At 47.5% G+C, this 20,310-nt stretch overlaps 1 protein-coding gene across 13 annotated transcripts in view; it reads left to right on the top strand.

Moving 5' to 3' along the window:
* The window catches only part of LPP (LIM domain containing preferred translocation partner in lipoma), a 321,092-nt gene that overhangs the window by 12,345 nt on the left and 288,437 nt on the right, over nucleotides 1–20,310 (top strand). For 5 of the 13 annotated variants that reach the window (XM_085232828.1, XM_085232827.1, XM_085232817.1 and 2 more), the window contains exon 2: nucleotides 9,042–9,147. The gene's annotated coding sequence lies outside the window, so the exon portion shown is untranslated. Of the gene's footprint in view, nucleotides 1–1,189; nucleotides 1,263–9,041; nucleotides 9,148–9,240; nucleotides 9,370–12,918; nucleotides 13,080–20,310 lie in introns of those variants that run through there. The other 8 variants (XM_085232829.1, XM_085232822.1, XM_085232823.1 and 5 more) reach the window with 5 other exon arrangements.

Genomic DNA, 20,310 nt, shown 5'->3' with positions numbered 1-20,310 from the left:
ACAGGAAAGGCTCATATGGCCTCTTCTAGGGGTTTTGTGGGAGTGTCCTGTAGCACCACAGGGCTGAGGGCTGAAAGATGTCTGTGGACATCCCCTGTGTTTGGACTGCAGACAGCAAAGACTCCCTGTCCCCACCATGACCTTGTGGTGGGCTTTTGGCCTCTGTGCACCTCAGGGATGCTGTGAGTCTCCCTGGAACTGGCTTGGAGGCCAGAGCAGAATAAGCCCCATGAGTAGTGCTTCTTGTGGGGATGTCCAGGCTGGTGCTGGAGGCCCTGCTGGTGGTCCACTCCTATGCTTTGCTGCTCTGGGCACAAAAGCAGGCTGTGCTCTGCACTCTGGTATGTTCCCGGCATTGCTGTGATTGCAAGGAGCTGCAGAGCTGCTGTATCTTCTTAATCCACCTGTTTCACAAGGCAGTATCTGACTGTGCCCTTAGTAACAGGTTTTTTAATGCAGATCGAGTCCCTTCTTTTAATTGACTAAGCAAAAAGAACTTGGAGAGGGGATGAACCCGTGACCTTGAGATAAATAGTTTCTTATTGAGTCCCTGGGCCCCTAAACCACCCCCTCTTCTGAGAGTAGCGTAGTTTAATCAAAGGTCAGGGGTTTTGTCTTCTTTGAGAGCCTCAGCAAAAGAGGGCCAGGCTTGTGAGCTCTTCTTGCTCCTCTGTGACTGCAGTCATTCTTGTCCTGTCAAGTTCCCATTGAGCTCGCCTGTGCTTGTTTTCTGTTCCTGGATGACGACTCTGTTGACCTTCTTTGGTCTCTGTGAATACTGATAAAGACTGGGGATCGAGTCAGCTGTGTTTCAGGGAGTTGTAACAGGATATATGGTGGCTGTGGGCAAATGGCTGCTGTTAGCCTCTGCAATGTGCAGTCTTGCTGGTTTCATAGGAAACTGTCTTCCCTTGCCAGCTCTTCCCCCGCAGATGTCTTCTGTTGCTGGACTGAAGGCTGTGTGATATCTCTCAGTGCTGCATGGTCAGCCCTGTGACTGCTGGCTTGTGTGTGGCCTCTGCTCTCTGACAGTGGCTGCTTACAGAGATGCTTTTTTTCCTCCGTGACTTTATTCTTTGTGTCCTTCATGGGTGATGACCAGGCATGTGGCCATACCTCTTGTGATGGATGCAGTGTGAATCTTTCTCCTTCTTTTCTCTTGACTGCAGTTGCTACCTCTCCTGGAGCCTGGTGGATGGCTGGTGTGGAGCTGGCCTCGCTTGTTTGCATGCTGGATGCCAGCTGATGTGGTGCTGTGCCACGTGAGTCTTTGAAAACATCAGCTGGCAAGTCTGATAGAGAGATCCTTGTCTCCAGAAGTTCCTTTCTATTTTTCTCCCTCACCACTTTTTTTTTTTTTTTTTTTTGTTAACAAAAGCAACAAACAAACCAATCGCTTTGATAAATTAAGCGCTGGCTTCAGTGCCGGTGATGAAACTCCTGCTGACAAGCTCAGTATGGTAGAGTAGGAGTGGGTGAGGACAGGTACGACTGCAGCGTTACACTGCCTGGTGCTCTTGTGAATCACACCAGCGAGATGGAAGAAGGTTGAAGAGATCTTCCTTGGTCTCAAAGTGTTTCGCACTGTGGTGTGATGTTGCACCCACACAGTGCTGGCATGTGAGACAAGTAGGCTGTGCTTTTCTGAAATACTGTGCTCAGGAACATCAGGCTGGAGAAAACTTGTGCAGCATTCTCTTGGAAGAAAATGGAGAATTAATGGTCAAGGGATCTTTGCGCTGAGAAAATGTCAGTTACGTGGGCAGAATTGGGATCTCTGCCTGTGAATGCCGGTGAAGGAGCTGAGAGATGCTGAGATATCTTAGGGATGTGGTTAGTGGGCATGGTTGTGATGGGTTGACAGTTGGATTAAATGAGTGGTCTTTTCCAACCTTTATGATTCTGTGAATTGATAACTTCACCATTCTGCAAACCAAAAGCCTCATTCTTTTCCTAGAGAAAGAGAAAGACAAAATGAACTGAGTTGTGCAGGTCCAGGAGTACAGCTGTTATAGCCGCTCTCTGTATTGAGCATAGAACAAAGGAAATGTGCAAATCCAGTGTACCTACTTCTCTAGGTCAAGATAAAATAGCACAGAGTGGCTGAAGACTTTTTGTTCTTAATTTTTAATCAGGAGAGGAAAAAAGAAACAATAATACTTGCATTTACCAGAAGGAAACTGTGTTATAAACTGCAACCATTTTTTACCCCTTTGGCAGGAGGATAAACGGCAGCATTCCCATGGAAGCCTGTGAGGCCACTTCTGTTACATGGTACTTTGGGCTTATTGGAGCTTGAACTTGAGCCCTACTTGCCCAGCTGGAAGACAGGAGTGCAGACAGAGCTGGTGCTATGCAACCAGTGCATCACAGGTGTACGTGGGGGCTCCTGTCCCTGCTGTCCCTACCGCTGTATGATGCAATGGTGGCTCCCTGACTGACACATAGGAGATGGGTGTGGAGCTGTGGTCGTGCAGGCAGGTGGTCAGGCTGTTGTGTTAAGACAGGTGTTAAGACAGCCATGCAACGGGACGGTGGGTTCACAGGAGTGCTGAGCCAGGGGATTAGGATCACATTTCCTTTCCATTGTAACTCCATGACCTAAACTGAGCTTCTACCATTTTCGTTTCGGGGATATCATGCAGCACCTTATTTTAGCTGTTGATGCTGAGGCTCGTGCACCCTGGGGTGGTGGTGGTGGTGGGGGATGATGCTCTGGTTTCCTCTTGGTGAGAAGAGGTGGACAGACATTCGTGTGGGCTTTGTCTTCTCTTTTCCTCCCCAGCCTCACATGGGAACTTGGGCTCTGTGGCAGCAGGGAGAAGTGCATTGTTACAGAATGTGGCCTGAAAAACTGCCTCCAAAGGGCCTAACACAGTGAGAGACCTGCATTCTGACTGGAGCTGGGGTAATCTGAACTAAAACAGCCTTTTAATAGATTTTCTATGTCTCACAGTCCTCATCTATAATGGAAGTAGTTGTACTTTCTCATTCAGAGGGTGGATGTGTCTACAGACACCTGTGTTCCTCCTAGTTTTGAAATGTAGTAAGTGTAGTTAGTAGGACGCGTTAGGATTTCTCCAGATTTTGAATCTATATTTGGTATAAATGACTTTTTGTCAAGGTTGAGTTTTCTGCAGGAAATATCTGCTTACAATTCAGTCCTAGTTCTGTAAAGCAAAAAGGTTCATTTTCCTATTTTTCCATTTGTGATGGTAACGTTTGTTGAAAACAAACATGTTTTCATGAGAAGCACTCAGTGATAAGGCTGCTGATTGCCACGCTTCTATTTTAACCTTTGCCCCTCTGCCCCATTGGTTTTTTTTCCTCTTTATTTTTCTTCTATTTCTGGAGAAATAGGTGTACTCAGCCTCTTGATCCAGTTGTTTGGAAAGAAGGTTGGTGGAGCAACTACACTAAGAAATTGTTCTTTTTTTCTTCTTCTTAATATAGATGTTGTAACCTCAGCTGAAAGTATTCCTTCCAAGTCTGAAACTATAGAATTTTGCTAGTAAGATGAAAATGAAAGAAGATAACTCATGCTTAGGCATCTGTGAAGACGGGGGTGAGGAGGGAATGGACGGTTCTAAACCAGATGGAGAGATTTGCTGGTCCTACATTGCTGTTCTTTTTCAAACGTTGTGATGGATTGTAATGCTTATAAGTGGGCATAGCAATGGGGAGTCCAGCTGGCTGCCCAGTAGCTGTAGCAGTTCTCAAACGACCTGGCAGAAATTGGGTAAAACGAAAGCCTTGAACCACAGAGAGTCTCTGGTTGGCTCAGGGCTGTAAAGTTTCATTTGCCAAGGGTTTAGTTGTGGTGTAACTCGAACAAGCCTGGGAAGAGGTGACCCTTACCCTCAAATTCTTGCCATTTAAATCTCAAATGGACGAAGGAAGATAGTACTTCGTGATAACATTTAACTTCTGTTTTTGTTGCTGTTATCATAAGCAACACCACTGACAGCATATGGGCGCAGAAATGCTGTCTCTGTGCTGTGGGATTTCAGCCTGAACGTGGGCTACAGGGGACCCTGAGCTGAGACTGGGGACAGCCAGATGCCTTCTGTCTCCAGGAACTGGGATGCAGTGTTTGTCCTCCGCTTCCTTATGCACTTGGTCACTGTTGGTCTGACTTCAGACCTGGGAGACGGGCAGTGTTCTGCTGGGGCTGCCTAGTGAGACTGGGGGAAAAGAATGGCATTTTTTTACTTTTGAATTGCAAAACATTATCCTTTGTTTGAAACCCAGGCTCTGTAGTGCTCTTATACTGCATGAGAATGAAAGTGAAATCAATTATTCTTCTTTGATCAAGAAGCTGGGGTGCATTCAAGTGAGAAAATGAACTGCCCCCCTTTTGCTCGAAGTCTCTCTGACGGGGCTTAGCAAAATGCAGACAGCAAACGGTGCGTGCAGGGGGGACTCAATGAGGCTGCTCTGAAAATCTTCCACTTCCAAGGATGCAAACGGGATGAGACCAGCAGCCTGTGCTTGAAAATACGGGGTCCAGTCCTGGTGTGTGTTACAGACCCATAAATCACAGCTGGCAGTGCGGGGAACTGCTGAAAGGTCATTCCAGTGTGGGACCCATGAGCTCCCTGGCATGGGCACACGGATTCCTCTCATTCCTTAGCCCTCCTTCTTTCCTTTCCATCTTTTTGTGTGTTTACGATAACAGGGCTGTGCTGTGGCTTCTGCTGCTGGGTTGCTGTAGTGGAAATGCTAAATCACAGCCTCAAACAGTGATTGTGCACCTGGTGGGAAAGCAGGGCCAGCCCCGGGAGCTCAGGTGCATGCAATGTACCTGAGTGACTGGAAAGGTTGGAGCCAGGATCCACCCCTTCCCAGACATCATTGAAGGGCTGGCAGTGGAGGTGAGGCATCTCTTGTTGGAGATCTCTGCACACCTGAGGCCTTCTAAAGGTAAACAGCTCTTTTCTTTCATTTCTGTATCTGTGGCTACTGCATTTGGGCTCGTTCTCATTTGCTGTAACCAAAAACTTTGCCACCCTGCCACCCATTATAGCACTGCAGTTGCCATCCTTACGCTGTTGCCCAAGTGCCCCAAGTGGGAGCCATTGGGGTGCTGCAGGGACAGCTGCACGCAGCTTCCTTGTCTACTATCTAAATGCATCATGCCTGAGTAACTTCCCACGTGTTTTACTACTGTAGTCTATCTGAGGAAGCTGGATTCAGCCCCACTGTGCCTGAAGGAGCATGCTAGAACAGTCTCTCCTGCCCTCCAGCCTGCGGGTTTGCTGTTCAGTTGCTGCTAATTCCTCCCATCACAGCTGATGCTGACAGGTCCTGCTGCAACCAGGACCAGGCGTTTGGAAGTGATAAGTCCCATGATTGCCCATTTTGACACGTGTGGTGGTGGCAAATTTGCAGACAGCTCATGGCTGAGGACAATAAAAAAAGGACATGTGCTTCCTTGTAGATCGTAACTCCAGATTTGCATGGCGTGCTTGTTGCTTTACACCATCCCAGGATCCGGCCTCCAAGTGAAAGCAGCAGCTGGGCCCATCACTTTGTTGGTGTGTGTATTGGTGAATTTCTGAGCAGGTGCTGCTGCTGGCATTGCTGAAGAGCAGCAAAAAGGAAACGTCTCCAGCTTTAGTTATCTTGCATGATCTTTGTGTTAGATAGCTTCAGCAATATTCTTTTGAATTGAGCAGTTTAATAAATGAAACCTGAGAAGCACAGAAACAAGTAAGCACAGAAGGCTGATAGGGATCCTGCAGGCATCAGTGTCCTGCGTTAGCAAGATGGGTCTGTGTCTCAGGGCATGTGTTCAGGTTTAGGTAGAGCTTCCTGTGCGTATAACCTGAGTTTTAAGGCAGTGTAAGACTCCAAGCTGAGATTTTCATAGGAAGAATCTTGTTGTCCTAACTGTGCAGTGCATGGGGAGCTTGGATAGCTTTGCCAGTGATGGTCAGAACTGCTGGAGCAGAGGAAATAACTTGAGATTTCTGAGCTGGGGACTTTGGCCAGCAAACAACAAATATTGGAACCGTGTGGGAAAGACAAAAATGCATATGTCAAAGCAGTGCAGGCTTTTAAGTGTTTTTCATTTAAAATGAAAAGGTCAGATTGAGTGGGGCTGTCATGTGGGGACCTGTACATGTACCTGCCAGCCCTATGGGAGCAGACCCCTGTCAGGCTGTGCTGGTGGCTGACTCTCTGAACTTGTCAGTGCTTGAAAACTGGCAACCAGAGCAGTTACAACTCCAATTTTCCTTGGAGTGCTCAGGCTGATACTGAGTTTCCCAATGTGAGGCTGCTTTATCCCAGCTGTATTGGTGCTCAGGCTGCAGCTTCTACAAGTATAGCAGTATTGATTTAAGGAAACAATGATAGGAATTGAACTCTGGGTACTTGTAAGACTTTCAAGCGTAAACCAGATTTAAAGGTAGATCAGTAAACAGGAAGCCTTGCTTTACGTATTGTTCTTGTGCTTTAAATGAAGGTGTTTTTTATCGTGAGGTGTTGTTGATCTGTGCTGTCAGTGGCACAGCATTGGTGTCAGCAGTAGTGCATGGGCTGCTTCTGGACATCACATCTCAGGATTTGGCACTTAGATCACCTTCACCTTTGTATCTTTCAGTTGGGATGGCTTTAGAACTTCTGAACAGTTTTTTTGTGAACTGTACCTGAAATTTAGCTAGTGGGGGGGGAAAAAAGAAGAAAATACTTTTTAATAAGTCCCTATTATGGTACTTTGTTCAGGGGCTGCTCAGTGCTTTGACTGTGCCAACTGATTCCTGCTGTTTGGCTTTGCTTTAAAATGCTTTTAAATGACAAACAACTGCCTTTTGAAATGCTTGAGGGTGCATTAAAATAAGTGGTCTGTACTGCACTAAACATAAAAATAGAGTTTCACGTGTGTGCACATCCATCTGCCTGGACTGGGAAGTCTGTCCCTGCAGCTGCTGCTCTGAAGGCATGAGCACACCGCTGTGTTGGGTTCTGCCAGATGGGAGCTGTGTTCTGCTGAGCTGTGTTACCAAAGGGACTTTCTGCTGTTACCTCTTGCAGTGCTGTAATTGCAATCTGGAATCTTTTGGTGCAGGATTATAATCAGAATTAGACACGTGCTGACCGCTGAGCATCCATTGTGGTAAGCTAGAGAAGGGCTGGAGTTGTGTACAGCAAACAGATGTCTGTTATTGGTATTTCTGCTGCAAAAGCAGCTGAACGTTCCCCACAGAGGTTGCTGGGAGAAGTGGGAAACCCAGAGGTGTCTCCTTAGGGTTGGTCTTCAGAAGTATTTCCCTGGGCACTCCAGTGGAGCAAAGACTTGTGTTGATGGTGATCACTGGAGTATGTCTGTGCGTTGTGCTCTTCTCCTGAGCCAAAGTGGGGATGGGCATCGCTGAGGAGCCATATCAGAGAGAGGGGCAGGTGCTTCTTTGGGACAGGGTGCTGCCCTACGGCCCCATATCAGCTCTGGGATATGGGTAACCTTGAGCTCAGGTGAGCTGAGGCAGGGAGGAGTGGGTTTGCTGCAAGCCTGTGGCCGTGCAGTGGGATAAGCGATGGGGACAGCCACAGCAGGGAGGAGAGGGTGTGGGTCAGTGAGCTGAGTCTGCTGGCATCCTGTAACTGATCTGATAAATATTTCTTGAGTTAAACTCGCTGAAAGACAAACCTTAGCCAAGGTCTTCTAAACACAGGTTGGATCCCAAGAATATTGTTTTACCTGGAGCTCCCAGAGGTGCTGTTGTGGATTGAATTGAAACAGTGTTGGAACCAGAGGGGAATGTTGTTGTCTTCTGCCTTTGCAGATAAGACCGAAGGGCATATTGCCAGGAGCCTGTGGGAAGGACCTAAATTGTATATAACTCTACATCATTTTAGAATGAAAAGTAAACTTGCGCAACCATAATATTTGCTTATACTTGTCTCCTCCTTGATGGATGAAGAGAAATTGCTCCGTGGCTGAATTCAGCAGCAATAAAACCGTGCAGTAACTCATCTTAATTTCCTAACCCTGTGGTGAGTGGGAGAGGCCGCTGCTATCTCTGGCCCCGTTTGTCCTCTCTGCACCTGAAGGCAGCACTGAGGCTCTCAGGGACTTCTGTACCTGCCCTACCCACACATGGGCTCTGTGGGCTGGCTGCCAACACAGGGTCCATGGGGGTGAGCTGGGGAGGTGCCCCAGGGGTCAGTTTGGACATCAGTGTACTCTTGTGGCATTGGTATGATGGAGATGTACCATTGCTTGGAGACCTGGACTGTGAGCTACCTCTTGTGTTCTGCTGTATGTTGCTGGTGGACTTGTGGGCTCACGCACATCCTTAGGAGTGGTTCAGGTAAAGCAAGCACAAGCCTGAACTGAGCATTTCCGTCATTATGGCAGCAAACAGCAGTAGTATTTTTGTATTGAGATGTAATAATGAAGTGATCCTGCACTTGTCATCAGCAGGGATGGGGATATCAGAGTGCTGGGGTTGTGGCTGGAATGAGATGCTGGGCAGGGGCAGGAAGGAGTGTGCAGTTCAGATGCCGCCTATCTCTGTGGATGCACTCAGCAGTGTGTCATGGGGTCATGCATGCAGGGTGCCACTTGTATGGCCTGGCCAATGGTGGGCTGACCTCTCTGCTCTGCCTGCATCTGCTGCACAGGGAAACACAGCAGCAACTCAGTTAAAGTAACTCAGTTAAAGTAACAGCAAATCCCACGAGCTTCGAAACAGGAATAATACCTCCTGCTTCCTTTGTTGGCTCAAAGGACAGATCTAAGCGTTTTGTGCTTCAATTTATGCCTTGCATCCCTACCTTTACAAACTGTCACATCTGGTACGTCCTAGTGTGGCACCTTAGAGCTCGGTGATTAGAGGTGGTGATGTTTGGTTTCATGGGGCACAGAGGGTGGCTGCTGTAAAGCAGTCCAGAAATACGGAGGCTTCAGTCTAAAAAAGCTGGGGAAGGAAAATGCTCCGTTTCCCAGAAGTTGTGTGGGTTAAGATGCAAGTTTTAGAGAAGAGCCGTCAGAAGCCCAACCAGCATGCATCACATGGTAACTCTTCTCTTTGCAGGGCTGTGAAAGAAACCCAAAGTCGTGACTCTGGCAGCACCCTGCGTGTCTCCAGAAGCCTCGCTCCGAGTTCATCCCACCAGCAAGGCTGTGCAGCGCGGGAGCCGGTATGTAACCACATGTCACAGATGTATGGGGTGACTTCTCAGAAGGATTTGTGGCTCTTTATGACAGTAGCATATTGTTTGTGACTCTTTTAGGGGAGAAAAGTCTTTTAACTGATTGTGGAGGAGTTGGGATCACTAGAAAATGGGGTACAACGGTGATTTCCTCGTGCTCTTTGCTCAGTGAGAGCTGGAAGAGAAAGGGCTCAGCACCAGCAAGAAGCTGTGAGTGTCGAGGCTGCGTGGTGCGTTGTGTGGCAGCACGCGTTCATGGGTGGTGGTTGGGTGTGCTGACAAATGCAAGCATAAGAAATGCATATAGACATGTGTATACGTACACGGGTGCAGTACAGATCTAGGCACATGGAACCAAGGATGTGCAATGCATATATAGGATATGCTCTGTGATGGCATGTGAGAGCTTGAGGGTGTATATACCAAATGTCTGTATATACTATATATGGCAATAAGGAATGCATATGCATTCATGTTCTCTTTTTTTTTTTCTTTTTCTGTCTCTTCTGTGTCTCTGTGAAACTGTTGTAAAGCTACCAGATTCAACCTCCTGGGGAGTCTCTCTGGCCAAGGTTTTACAAGCCAGCACCTGCTTTGCCTGCTTTACTTTCTGTATTTATTCCTTGCACCTGGTTTTTTGCTTTTGCCTGCAAAGTGGAACTGTCCCAAATGTTTGTGCTAACTTTTGGCTGTGCAGGACTTCAGCTTGCAAGTCCTAAGCCTGCTTTTGTGCGTGTTGTGGGAGGGGTTGTGGGTTTATGTATCTCTGTGATGCTGCAGCAGTCCCCGTGCTACGTCTGTTGTGCAAGTTGTGCTTTCAGCCTCTTCAAGGCATTTTTATGAATCAAATATTCTGGGAATCCTGCTTTTGTAATACTATTTTAAGGAAATCAGTCACGCCTGACTGATTGTCCAAGTGATAATGAGCTATGCTGCTGTGCAGGAGGCTTGGATTAGGTTTTATTCCCAGACCCTTGAACTTTTACTTTTACCCTGCAGGGTTGGGAGTATGGCAAGGAGGGGGACTGGTGGTGCAGCTGAGAGCTCCCTGATTCAGCTGTGGTGGCACACAGATATGTCCAAATGACAAATCACTCTGTCATTTGGAGTAAAAGGTGCTCTTAAACAGAGGCGCTGACTCAGCTCATTCTTAGGTACCAATGTTTAAGTATAATAGCAAGAGAAGTCATAGTGCCATTTCAATTGGAACCTGAAGAGACATCCTAATGCCACATAGAGGGGTCTGCAATCAGCAGACTCCGCTGGAGGGAACACACATCCTTAATCCTGGATGGTGGGTTGCTGTTGTGCCCCATCCTTGGCACTGTTCCCATGAAGCTGCAGCACTTTCTCTCAAGCTCTGGGCACTGAAGGGCTGCACTGGGCTGCCTGCCAGGAGCTGCCTTGTCCTCGTGTGCTCGGTCCCCGTGCCCCCAGCCCCTCTAACAGTGATATTCATTTCTGGCATGGGAGTCCTGCTAAGGTCACACAGCCAAGCTTCAGCCCCAGGAGCCATAAAGCGTACCTCGCCTGACCTCTGTGCAAAGCAGCAGCAGTTACAGCCTTCCCTGGGGTTTCATTTCCCTGTCCCCAGTGTGTGCCACTGCCGCCTGCATTCCTCTCTGGTTCGGTAAGCCTTTTGCCTCTCGAGCTGACACAGCTGATATTTCCCCTGCTGGCAGGGCAGGCGAGGTATTGGCATTTAACTGTTAAGGAGATCCTGGCTCCAAAAGTGCTGTGGGAGCCTGGAGCAGTAGAGATTGGTGCATTCCCAAGGATGGATTTTTTTTTTTTTTTGTTCCCTTTCTTACCTTCCTTCTGCTTCATCCTGCTGCTTCTCCTGGCACTGACAATACCTAGGAATTGTTTTTTATGATGGGCTGTAAATGTCTAAGTTGGCAGAACTTTTCCATGGACATTTACAACCGATCTCACCATGGTTTTGGAGCATCTTTTGCCCTGGTGGCTGTAGTGCTTAAAAAGTTTCCATTTCTGACCATGGAGGACATCCTTCCTGCTGGCTATGTGGGACACATAGCTCTGGGGAAAGGTTTTAGGGGGTTTAAGAAGAATAATTGATTAGCTGCCCACAGACCATTGGTCCCAGTCCACGTTTTGGGAATACAGTGCACTGGCATTGCCTGGCTGTGCCACTCAGTGCCACCTGAGCTGTTGGTTGTTCAGAGCTGCCTCTACAACTGTCTGTAAGGACGTGTGCTGTGCTGCCTTGTAAGGTTTACTTTTTGCAGTGGAAGTGACAGATGACCGAGTTAAATGTTTTATTTCAAAAGAGAGAAAGCTTTGTTTTCTTGTGATGCACAGGTTTAGATGTTTCCTGTCACCTGTGGTGTCAGTGACTAAACTCACACTGTCTTGGGCCCTGACCCCTGCCGCTGGAAGTAAATGTGCAGCTACTGTTACTGAGGGATTTTGGCTTCTCCTGCAGTTTGTGCTTTGGTATCAGTGAAAGCCAGATGGGCCATAATGACACTTTTTTTTTTTTTCACTACTTTTTGTGGCCATACATGGGCAGAGTCAGCTCTGGAATTCCTTTCCTACAAATTCAATAGCATCTTGTGGGTGGTGCTGGGGAATCACTCTGGTAGCAACTGCCTGGGCAGCCTGTTCCCCTTGCAAACGTCCAATTTGCACATTCCTCAGCACTGTGTTCCTGGCTACAGCTACTGAGAGGCTGCTGGGGCAGAGGGGCTGGGAAGGTTTTGCTGTGCTGGTGGGCGCGTTCCCCTCCTGCTGGGCTGCAGGTTGGCACAGGGCAGCTGTGGGCCGGTGGGAGAGGGCCATGCTGTGTCTGGTGGGAGCGAATAGCTTTTTTGTGAGGGTGGGCTCTGCCCTGGAAGCAAGATGTCTGCCTTCCCACATTGCTGCACAGGCTGAGCGTTGCTGTTGGAGTGGAGAAGTACGGTGTTAATCTGCTTCTGTCTGCCATGGCATCCCTGTGTTGTGCATCTCTGCCCAGGTAGCAGTGAGCCTTTTCTCTTGAAGCCTGGGGGCTCCTTATTGAAACAGAGGTTTTTGGTTACAGGCTGGAAGATGACTTTGGGATCTAGGGATGCTGTTGTCCTGGAGCTCTTTTTAGATGCGGGGAGATCTTTGCTTGTCCAGGACATGTTCCTCTCCACAGTGTTAACTATATACTTTTTGCAAAGAACTAACTGAGTCAGATGAGGAGAACGCTTCCCTGTCCCAGTTGAGCAGCAGGATCAGGACCTCAAGGCCATGTGCAGTCCTGATTGTGCTTTACTGGCCGGGTTGGCCTGATGCCCCTCTCAGAGGGACTGGTTGCTGGGTCTTGTCTTTCCTGATCACTATAAACAGAGACTAAATTTACCTATTGGGTTTTCTGGTAAGGTAAGGGATGAGAGGGACGTTTCCAATAGCAATTGTAGATGAAAGATGATGCCTCCTGGACCTGCCCCGTTGTGTCTCTCTATTCATCCCTGGAAGGGGACAAAAACGCCTATTGTCACACACTGGGTCAGGAACCGTGTAAGGCAGGATGTGGCAGCGACGCGCAGCACCAGGTTCAGACTGCGCTCAGGTCAGCAATGGTGATGTGCTCAGTATTTGGAATTCAGGCTCGAGAGGGGCAAGTCGTCCCCGTGCCAAAGCCAGACAAAGAAGGGTGATTTTTTTGACATCCTTTGGAGTTTTGATCTCCATATTTGGAAATGTTTACCCATTGCTCTGATCTATTGCAAGGGAGGGGAGGTGACTCAGGGTCTGGTGGAAGCAGGATTTGAATTCCTTTAGTAAGGGTTTTTTTTTTTTTTTTTTTTTTCATTCTTGTTTTGGAAGCCTGTTGTGGTCACTTTTCAGTTCTCTTTTGCTGCTGGACCTTGTTCCAAATTTGATCTGCGCGAGAGGGAAGCGTATTAGTGCAGGAGCTTGCCTGGATGCTGGTAAGTGCATCACTGCTGCTTTAGTGAGCGACCTGGGTTTTTTGTTTCGTTTAGTGGGATTGCATCAATGTGCGTGCGTGGCTGCTGGTGGAGGCAGGCATGCGGATCAGCAGTCAGCAGAAACTGACCCAGCAAAGCCTTCTGTAGCAGGGAAAGGGAACTTTAGTGGCTTGGGCTCAAAGGCAAAATGTTTCTCCAGGCCTAGGTATAAAGATAATTTACGCTTCCATTCAGTCACGCTCTTCTAGTTTCTGGATAACGCAGTGAGGCAGCGAAGCAGTGTAGAGTTAAATGGGTATATATGCATGTGGTCAGCAAGTAAAATACAGCTTAAGAAAGATTCCTGTCTCCTGAGCGAGTGTGTATGTTAAAAAGGCTGTTGAACACATAGATATATTTATTTCAAATGTTAATATTTAACCATCCTGTTAGAGAACTGCAGAAGTTTAGCATGTTTAACTGGACGAAGGAAAAGCGTATAGCTTTTCCTGTTACTCTTTATTTTTCCCTAGTGAGAAGTTTTTTTCTCCATCTGATACTGCTTCTCTTTATTTTTTCCCCCTTTCCTTTCTCCTTCCTGAAAGGAAACTGTGGCTCATCCAGAAAGTCGGGGATAGGGGAGAACCTGGAGCATGCTTGGCTTCCTGTTTTATTCATGGCAACTAAAGCCATGCTCAGGAATCTGCAGTGGAGATCCACCACTGCATTCCTCTTGTCATTTGGAGCATGTAACACGGACAGAGAGCTTTCAGTGGCAGCTCTGGGGGCTGCCTAGCAGCCAGCCCTGTGCCTCAGACACCATTACTGCACCTCATCCTGTGCTTGGGAAGGGCCGCTGCTGAAATACGACGTGTAGTTCCTCTGCTGGTTAGTGGTGCTTGTGCCTCCTCTGCTAACTGGTGTTTTCAGGCTGATTCAAACTTGTTATCATACTCCCCTGATTTTAAGCTTTAGTCCTCTTGTTACAAAGTTACATCTGTGTTTTAATTTTGTCCTTTTAAATGAGGATGAATACTACTTAGGAGGTTTGGTTTTCCTGGGGTTGTGGATCAGATCTTTTGGATGCATAACTGGGCATTTGTTGCTCTGGGCAAGAAGCGCTTGGCATAATTTGCTCAAAGGTAGGATGTGAGCTGAAGAGCATTTTTTCACAGGAAGTGGCAGAGGAATTGCTGGGGTGTATTCCTGCAGACAGGATGGGTTTGGAGCTTGCAGACTTCAGTTGCGTTTTAATCCTTGTTTCAACAAGCTACTTGGATTACTGCATCTTTTGGGATCAATTTGCTGTGCTGGGCTTCGTCCTCGTGCAAACAACCACAGAATCATTAAGATTGAAGAAGCCCACTATGATCACCTAGCCCAACCTATCCTCACTGCGTCCACTGACCACGTCTCTCAGTGCCACATCTCCATGGTTCTAAAACAACTCCAGGGATGGTGACTCTCCCACCTCCCCTGGACAGCCTGTGCCAGTGCATCACCACTCTTTTTAGGAAGAAACTTTTCCCAATATCCAACTTGAACCTCCCCTGGTGAAAACTTAAGGCCGTTTCCTCTCTTCCAATCACTTTTACCTGGGAGAAGAGGCTGACCCCCTCCTTGCCACAACCTCCTGTCAGGTTGTTGTAGAGAGCAATAATGTCTCCCCTGAGCCTCTTCTTCTCCAGACTAAGCATCCCATCTCCCTCAGCCACTCCCCATTGTGCTCCAGACATTTTACAGCTCTGTTGCCCCTCTCTAGACACGCTTCAGGACCTCAATGTCTTTCTTGTACTGAGGGGGCCAAACAACTGCTGCCCAAAGGCATTCACAGCCTGAGCAGAGACAGGAGCTGATGGGCTGGATAATGGGAAGCTGGGGCTGTGTATGGGGCTGTGCAGCATGCAAGACCTCACCTGGAGACCTGCTGAAGGAACCCTGCTTCCTTGGCTGTATGTGACAATGTGGTGAGCCAAGGTCCATCACTCCATGTGCACTGCGCTTTGCCCTTGTGTGCCTCCTGCACAGTGCTTCCAGCTCGGCCCCATGTCCGTAGCATTGGGTTGTGACATGTCCAGGCTTTGCCAGCTGCTTGTAGCCCAGCTTGGTGTTTGGGGGCAGCATGCAGGACTGGAAGTGATGCTGTTCTGTTCCCCTCGCAGTCTCTCCCTTTCTGCGCTTGTTGGAAGACCAGGATGAGTGGTGCAAGGCCCAGTGGGTGATGGAACTCAGGGCCATGCACTGGGGCTGGTAATCTATCCAGAACCTTCCCCGTGAGATGTCTCCGTTGGATGGATCCGAAGGCTGAGTGTCCCTCTGGATGCTGGGCCCAGGGCTGGAAGCACAGCTACCGGTGTTCTCCCTCTGGTGTTTCTTTGGGACCTGGGCAGATCAAGTGATTGCTGATGCTAACCAGGATCTGCAGCAGATGAGTGGGAAGGATTTTCTTCTGCTCCAGGAATGGAGCCATTAAGGGCTGACTTGTAAACTAATACAACTCTGTAAAGATTTTTTTTCTCCTTCAGCTTGGCACCCTGTAAACACTCAAGCCTGAGAAGCTTTCCATGGCTTCCATGGAACTTGAGCACTTTTAGATTTAGAGAGCTCCACACCTGTGTTTCTTAAGCCTCTTGTAATGATGCATTAAATGCAGGCGACTTGCTGTAGTTTCCAAATAAGCAGGATTGGTTCACTGCCCATCCTTCAGCCTGGCTGTCGCATCACATTATCACAGCACGACTCACGAGGCTGGCACCACGTATGATATGGCAGTAGTGACACTGTTGCTGTGTGACCCATTGGTGTGCTCCAAGGGCTGGGTGCACCCGTCCCACAGCAGATAAGAAGATCTGCCCCAGATAACGTGGGGATAGCACATGTGGGCAAGGAGGCAAGATTATACATAGATGCCTCTACATGTCTGATGCTTTGCAGAAGTTTCAGAGCACTGGAACACTGAAGTATGTCTGCAGGTAGAGGAAAGCTGTGTTTTTCTGGTGGGTGCAGGCGTAAAAACTGAGGCACCGTGTGGCAAGTATGGGACAAGTTCAAATCTCCTGATTCCACATGGCTGTTGATGTTCAGCTCCTGCAGCAGGCATTTCACAACCGTATGCTGAATAGTGATGTTAAACTCATTTCTCTTACTCTAATAAAATCATACCTTTCTGGGCAAGAAGCATTTCTACATCAGTTGCTTAAATGTAAACCAAGTCATCTTGCGTATTTCATAAAGGTGATGTATGTTGGCAGTATGTGACATGACCTCAACATGCATCATTATTCTGGAGTTTCCAGATGGCACTTTACCTAATTGTGCTGCTGCTCCTTAGTATCTGTGCAGAGTGCAGTCTTCTAAGAAATGTCTGTGGTTATTAGCTTTATAATGCACATTCCTGTGAAACAGCTGTTGCAAGCAGCAGGAGGCCTTACTCTTGGCCTCATTCTTCAGTCAACTTTGAGGGAAATTCACTCCTGTGAACCAGGTATTTGCATTTGGGGTGAGATCTCTCAAATGAGAAAAACCTGTTTGCCTCTGGTGAGCGTGTCAGTTCAAGGACTTGCATACCCAGGAGGGACAAATGAATTGCTCCTGCTTCCTTACTGGCTAACTGTGCACAGGGCTCCCCAGTTCCCTGATGTGGGGGGTGACTGCATTTTAAAGAAATTTCAGGTTTTGGAAGTGTGGCTGCCTGCAGCAGAGAGGGAAGGAGTTCTTGTGCTGTGCTGTCTCACACCCCTACTGCGAAAATATCACACGGACGTGTCCCAGAGAAGCTGTCTGTTTTGGCAGCTCCTTCCCTCCTACATGCTCATTCTTCAGGTAAATCTCTCTTATCTCTGCCAGCCATTCCCCCTTCCTCCCTGAAAAGTCATTATCATCTCTTGAAATTAAGGAAAAGACAGGAGGAGGGAATAAAAGGATGTTGAGAAGTAGAAAACAATCAATTAAATAGTACATAGCATGTAATTTTCCTTGGAAACTTACCATGAAATTGAGGAGCACTTTAACAACTAGTAATTTAAATTGCATTTGAACACTGCTAATGGGTTGTTTGCATGGGAATTTTGGTCATTTCACAGCAGGCCCTTGTCTTTGGTCCCCCCTTCGCTCACTTAAAAGAATAGAAATAAATAAAAACCATTGTCCTGTAGATAAATGGTCCAACTGTTGCTGGTAAGAGGTGATACTGTAAGATCCTGTTACATTCAGAACTATTTGCTTCATTAGTGTCAGCTTGTCCAGTGTTAAATTCAAGGGAATTCATTAGTTTTGATCTGAAGAAGCTTGCAGGGCTTGCTATTGCTGAAAGGCAGGAAAATGACATTATCCATGCTGTACTTACAAACTTGTTGGTGGTAGAATGGCTGCGGGGGCTGCTCCAGGCTGACGTGGGATCTGTAAGCTGTCCTGTGGAGGACCCCACTCATCAGAGTCCTCCTGTCCCCACACCGTGACCCTAGCATGGGACTGGGGCTGACCTGGGAACGCAGGCTGTGTCTCTATCACCCAGACCAAATCACAACAGCCTTTTGTGAGCTGATCCCAAAGGGAACAACAGCGAGGTGTGGATCAGCTGTAGCTTCGGGATGTTCCTACGGAACTTAGATTTGTTTCTGTAATGTTTAGCGCTCTCTTCCTCCACTATACTGCTTAAACACCAGCGATTTTCAGCAAAATGTAGTATATTGTGTGCTGTTTTGCCACTGGTTTTAGTGGGAACGGGCCTTATGGCAAGGCAGAGACAAGTTACTTGTCGCCTGTTGCTGAATGAAGATCTCGTTTTCAGAGCAGGGTTTTTGCAAATCCGTGGGCACAGCTAACATATGGAAGGGGGTTCCAGTATAAAAACAAATCTGGCCTTCTGTTTCTGGATGTGTAGGCTGTTTCTTAGAAGATGGAACCTTTCAAATCTGTCCCTCAAACGTGGCTGTTAAGTTCTTCTATTTCAGAGAAGCAAGGCAGCTGTCTGCACTTAGATAAGCTATAAAAAGGCAATATTTTCCCAAAATGGCTTTTTAAGCTCTACCTGCTAGACAGCTCAGCCAACACGGGTTCAGCAGGAGCGTGCCTACCACTGCCCTTCTATGCATGAGACTGTGAACAATGTGAGAACTTCTGGGCAAGTATCCAGGGCAGCACGAGGCATCAGCCCTTCAGTCTGTGTCTTGGGGAAGGCTGCTGCACAGAGAACTGCCTTCGGGTAGCTCTCCCTTTGCTCTGTTGGTTTGATTGTTCTTACAGGATGTTGTAAGGGGAGATACAAATTGGCTATAAGGAAGAAGTTTTTTTATGATAAGGGTGTGAGACACTGGCACAGGCTGCCCGGAGAGGTGGTTGGTGCCCTGTCCCTGGAGACACTCGTGGTCAGGAGGACCGAGCTCTGAGCACTGATGGAGCTGTGGATGTCTCTGTTCATTGCAGGGCATTTGGACCAGATGACCTTGAAGTGCTCCTTCCAATTCAAAATGATTCCATTACTAGGTTCTGTTGTTTAGAAAACAATGCTTTAACTTCAGTTTTTAATGTTATTTGCATCTTTCTTGTCTCTGCCTTGCCTGCAATGGCCATCTCCTTTAACTGCGGGATGTTTTTAGTGTTCTCTCTCCAAGTGATTTACTTGAATGTGTTTCCGTTTGCTGTGCAGTCTAAGGATGGCTAAGTTGAGATGAAATTGATAACAAAAAATGTTATTTTTCCTAAGGGTAAGGATGAGGTTCCTAATAGTATAATAGACTTCTCATTGATACTTCCCAGCAGAGATGCTATCCGCAGTTCTTTTAGTTATCAGCTAGTTATCTGCAGAGACATGAGTGCAGAAGGCTCTATCAGGTAATCTCACTGTTGAAACTGTTGGGACTGAGGGGAATGTGGCTTCTGAGTGGGTGAGTGAAGAATATTTTAGGCTGGGGGTTGTGAAGGTCAGCATTTGGGGGGAGGTAGTGGAGGTGGTGACCTTGTGTGGGCTGGAGACTGCTGGGGAAGGCAGGGGAAGGTCCACGTGGTGCAGAGGGGCCAGAGAGCAGCAACATGTGGTGTTGGGAAACTTCAGACAGCTCAGGTTCTGCTGAGATAAGGAACCAGCTGATAGCACCAGCCCAGTGAGCTGTCTAGCAAGTACTCTTGCCTTTTTTTTCTTAATTAGTTGAATAAGCATCTTAACGATTCTTGCAAAGTGCTGCATCCACTGCACAAATCCCCTATCATGTGTGGGTGTTGTTGTCAAACAGACAGCAGCTTCAGTGCTCAGCACTGACATGGAGAGTTGTATGTTCTTCTTCTTGGTGCATGGGTCTCTTGGTCCCTTTGTGGTCCCTCTTGGTGCCTTTTGTGTTGTGCCTAACCCTGTCTTCTCCTTGACAGGGTTTTCCATATCAGCATTCCACTTATCTCTTCTCCCCAAAGCAGAGATACTTGGCTGGTAAAAGTCAATATATATTTGGTAGCTACTCCTTCAGTATCTGTGTGTTTGCCAGTACCAAAACCCACTGAAAACTGGAGGTGTCTGGGGTTTGAAATAATCCCAGTATGTTATTTCTGGCTGTCTTCTCCCCTTATTAGTTTGTGTGTGTTCATGCTGCCACAAGTTTCTGTTCTTGTGGTTGGAGCTTATGAGTGAGCAGTGCAGGTAAAGGCCCTTTGTTTGCCCACCTTCCTTTCTCAACCGTTTTTGAAGAATGCTGATAAAATTTAAGTAATAGCCTTGTAGCTGAGAGATAAGGAAGAAGTCGTCTTAAGTGCTGATTAGTTTGCTGTAGAGGGAACGCAAACACCAAGGGAGCTCGGTGGAGGCAGCTGACACTGAGCTACCCTGGAATGCTGAGACTGCTTATTTATCATTTACCCACCTCATAAAAATGCTTTAACAGTGGGGAAGAAGCCAGTCTTTTTCCTTAAGAGTCTGCAATCCAAGATGGACAAATGTGCACTTGAGGGCTGGGTGAGGGAGGGCATGGATGGTTGCTGGAGATAGAAATCTAGATAAAGGGGATTACTAGAAGAAAAGGACTTCAGAGGTGGGAAGTATGGCTGATGGGAAGGGTATTTAATGTGCTAGAGTGCATAGACAGAGGAGGGTGAATGGGTATGGAAGGAGGTGAGAAGACCTGAAAGGAAATAAGGTTGAAGAGGAGGGCAGAAAATGAGAAAAGCTGTGGGAGGAAAAAAGAGCAGTGAGGCAGCTGTGGGAGGGGACACTGTGGGATGCTGTAGATGAGAGTCAAGATGACCTTAACTTTTCTTTTCTGTGTGT

Source organism: Meleagris gallopavo, chromosome 11 (assembly GCF_905368555.1).
Source record: "Meleagris gallopavo chromosome 11, MGAL_WU_HG_1.1, whole genome shotgun sequence".
NCBI classification, from domain to species: domain Eukaryota; kingdom Metazoa; phylum Chordata; class Aves; order Galliformes; family Phasianidae; genus Meleagris; species Meleagris gallopavo.
The sequence above is the reverse complement of the archived record's forward strand: the minus strand, read 5'-3'. Positions and strand labels throughout refer to the sequence as shown.